This window comes from Caretta caretta, chromosome 15 (assembly GCF_965140235.1).
Source record: "Caretta caretta isolate rCarCar2 chromosome 15, rCarCar1.hap1, whole genome shotgun sequence".
NCBI lineage: Eukaryota > Metazoa > Chordata > Testudines > Cheloniidae > Caretta > Caretta caretta.
The window spans coordinates 4,059,714-4,063,870 of record NC_134220.1 but is presented as its reverse complement, the minus strand read 5'-3'; positions in this window follow the sequence as shown (position 1 = coordinate 4,063,870).

Below are 4,157 nucleotides of genomic sequence, written 5' to 3'. Positions count from 1 at the left end.
TTGCTTGTTTTTTACATAGTCCTGGCAAATGCATGTAGCGCTGTCGTTCATCAGCTTTATGTTGCCTTTAAAAACACCAGGAATATAGGGCTGGTGAACAATAGTTTTACTTATGCTTGTCTTCGGGGCTTTTATTATAACTTCCCAGGACCAGCATATGTAGAGCCACTGTTCAGGAACTCGCAAATGGTCCACGATATTACTTATACTTGTGCTTGTCTTCAGTATAATCTGCCTTTTGTATCAATTCTTATTCAGTGTTGGTCTTTGGTTTTTCTTTTCTTGTTTTGTTTATGCTGTTATTATAGTCGTATAGTTATAGTAGTATATATAATGTTATAATAGTATATTAAAAGCTTTTCTTGAGGAATAACTAATAGTTCTTGCTTATTCTGTACGGACACCATTTAACCTCATTACATCTGTGTTGGGTGGTGGGAAGTAGTGAACACCCCAGGGTGAAATAGGGCCCTGAGGCATTGCCACCTTCTTCCTTGATCTCCGCAAGGCCATGAAAGGCCTTGAGAGTGAACACAAGCAGCTTATGTGTGATGTAAGACATGTTGAAGGAGCGAATAGAGAGGCAGGAGGAGAACCAGGAGAGGACAGAGTCATGGAAGCCCAGGGAGGACAAGATTTCAAGAAGAAGAGCATGGTCAAAGGCAGCTGACAGATCAAGAAGGCTGAGGCTGGGGCACTGGTTCTGAGCTTTGATTAGGAAGAGGACATCAGAGACTTGGGCGAGGGTGATTGCAATGGAGTGCCAGGGTGGACATTGGCCTGGACAGGGCCCAAGGAGGAACTGGAGAAGAGGAACTCCAGACAGAGATTGTAAAGCGCATGTTCAGTGAACTTGGGGATGGAATGGAGAAGAGAGATGGGGCAGTAGCTGGAGAGACAAGCAGGGTCAAGGGTGCGTTATTAAGATGGGAGGAACTGAAGCATGTTCGGACTGTGAGGGGAGAGTGTTAGAGGAGAGTGAGAGGCTAAGGAGACGAGCAAGGACGAGCACAAGTCCATGGGGCCGGATGCGCTGCATCCGAGAGTGCTAAGGAGTTGGCAGATGTGATTGCAGAGCCATTGGCCATTATCTTTGAAAACTCATGGCAATCGGGGGAAGTCCCGAACGACTGGAAAAAGGCTAATGTAGTGCCCATCTTTAAAAAAGGGAAGAAGGAGGATCCTGGGAACTACAGGCCAGTCAGCCTCACCTCAGTCCCTGGAAAAATCATGGAGCAGGTCCTCAAGGAATCAATTCTGAAGCACTTAGAGGAGAGGAAAGTGATCAGGAACAGTCAGCATGGATTCACCAGGGGCAAGTCATGCCTGACTAACCTAACTGCCTTCTATGATGAGATAACTGGTCTGTGGATGAGGGGAAAGAAGTGGACGTCTTGTTCCTTGACTTTAGAAAAACTTTTGACATGGTCTCCCACAGTATTCTTGCCAGCAAGTTAAAGAAGTATGTGCTGGATGAATGGACTATAAGGTGGATAGAAAGTTGGCTAGATTGTCGGGCTCAACGGGTAGTGATCAATGGCTCCATGTCTAATTGGCAGCCAGTATCAAGTGGGGTGCCCCAAGGGTCGGTTGTGGGGCTGGTTTTCATTAATATCTTCATTAATGATCTGAAGGATTACGTGGATTGCACCCTCAGCAAGTTTGCAGATGACACTAAACTGGGAGGAGTGGTAAATACGCTGGAGGGTAGGGATAGGATACAGAGGGACCTAGATAAATTAGAGGCTTGGGCCAAAAGAAATCTGATGAGGTTCAACAAGGACAAGTGCAGAGTCCTGCACTTGGGATGGAAGAATCCCATACACCGCTACAGACTAGGGACCAAATGGCTCAGCAGCAGTTCGGCAGAAAAGGACCTAGGGGTGACAGTGGACGAGAAGCTGGATATGAGTCAACAGTGTGCCCTTGTTGCCAAGAAGGCGAACAGCATTTTGGGCTGTATAAGTAGGAGCATTGCCAGCAGATCGAGGGACGTGATCATTCCCCTCTATTTGGCATTGGTGAGGCCTCATCTGGAGTACTGTGTCCAGTTTTGGGCTCCACACTATAAGAAGGATGTGGAAAAATTGGAAAGAGTCCAGTGGAGGGCAACAAAAATGATTAGGGGACTGGAGCACATGACTTATGAGGAGAGGCTGAGGGAACTGGGATTATTTAGTCTGCAGAAGAGAAGAATGAGGGGGGATTTGATAGCTGCTTTCAACTACCTGAAAGGGGGTTCCAAAGAGGATGGATCTAGACTATTCTCAGTGGTAGCTGATGACAGAACAAGGAGTAATGGTCTCAAGTTGCAGTGGGGGAGGTTTAGGTTGGATATTAGGAAAAACTTTTTCACTAGGAGGGTGGTGAAGCACTGGAATGGGTTACCTAGGCAGGTGGTGGAATCTCATCATAGAATCATCATAGAATCTCCTTCCTTAGAAGTTTTTAAGGTCAGGCTTGACAAAGCCCTGGCTGGGATGATTAAGTGGGGGATTGGTCCTGCTTTGAGCAGGCGTTTCATAGAATATCATGGTTGGAAGGGACCTCAGAAGGTCATCTAGTCCAACCCCCTGCTCAAAGCAGGACCAATCCCCAATTTTTGCCCCAGATCCCTAAATGGCCTCCTCAAGGATTGAACTCACAACCCTGGATTTAGCAGGCCAATGTTCAAACCACTGAGCTATCCCTCCCCCCACCAAGGCTGACCTCCTGAGGTCCCATCGAACCCTGATATTCTATGATTCTATGAAGGGAGGGCATGAGGGTGGACACGCAAGAGATCAGGAGCTGGGATGGGGTCACTGGAACAAGTGGAGGGGTTAGAGGAGGACAGAAGATGGGAAACTTCTGCGTCCATGACAGGGGAGAAGGAGGAGAGAGTGAGGAGGAGGAGGAGAAGAGGGGAGGAGGAAGGCCACGCAGTATTTTGTCAATTTTCTCTTAGAAGAAATCGGTGAGATCCTGTGCAGAGAGAAGTGGAGGTGGGGGTGGGGGACAGCCATTGATCGCTACCCGTTGAGCCCGAAAATCTAGCCAGCTTTCTATCCACCTTATAGTCCATTCATCCAGCCGATACTTCTTTAACTTGCGGGCAAGAATACAATCATCCATGGTTGCAACATAGAGATTGCCAGAATGGTCAGAGCCAAGCTCCACCTGGCCCAGTATCCTGTCTCTGACAGTGACCAGCACCAGATGTTCCATTGTCACGATGAGTAACCGTTATGAAGCCCCTAGTTACTGGAACTCGCTGTCTTTTAGATCCTTCCAGAGGTAATGCCTGATACTGTTCTAGGCACAGAGGAGAACAAGACTACAGGTAGGAGCTCCAGGGTGCTACAGGATGTGGCCCTAGAAGCCGTGTCCAAGCCTGACCTCTGCATTTTCATTGTGCCCCCCCCCCAGAGCTCACATCCCCAGCGCTGGCTCCTTCCACTGCTCCGAAACGGGGCTTGGCTTTGAGGTGAGCGCAGCAGTGACCGTCGAGTATGAATACGGCTCCCGGGCAGAGAGTCTGAGCCCATCTGCCAGGCAGGAGTGGATGGTCGCCAGCCCCCTGTTCCACATCAGGGCAGAGCCCGACACGGTGCGAGCCGTGCACCTCCCCCACTTCGTGTGCCTTGCAGGTAGGGCAGAAACGGGGCATCACTGGGCTAGATGCTGGAGTCAGGGGCTGATGGAGGCTTTGAGCCACAGTCTGCAGCCAGTGGGGCTGGGAGGGTCTAGCTCCAGCAGCAACTCCTGGAGCACTGTGGGAGTGCGGGGCCCAGGGGCCTCTGCACTGTGCTCTCCGCTCCCCGCCTGGCTCCTGCTCCAGCTCGGCTCCACCACAAGGGGGGACTGTCCTGACCCTGCTCCGGGGAACAGGCAGCTGAGAGGAAGGCTCCTGGTTGCCTCTCCCTCCTCCTCCTCGCCGTGCAGGGCCAGGAACAGTCCAGCCCAGTTCAGGTGTAGATCCCCCACCCTGACGAGAGTGTGGCTCCCCTGCAGGGGATGGTGGGTGACCCTCCAACACCTGAGGGTCAGACAAGTGCCTGTCACACGGGAGTGCAAGGACCCCCTGGGGCAGAAGAGGAGGGGGATGGGGGGAGCCTGTGGCAGACCCCCAGGTTCTGTGTGGGAGGGGCTGGGGGAAGACAGCAGGAGGGTATCAT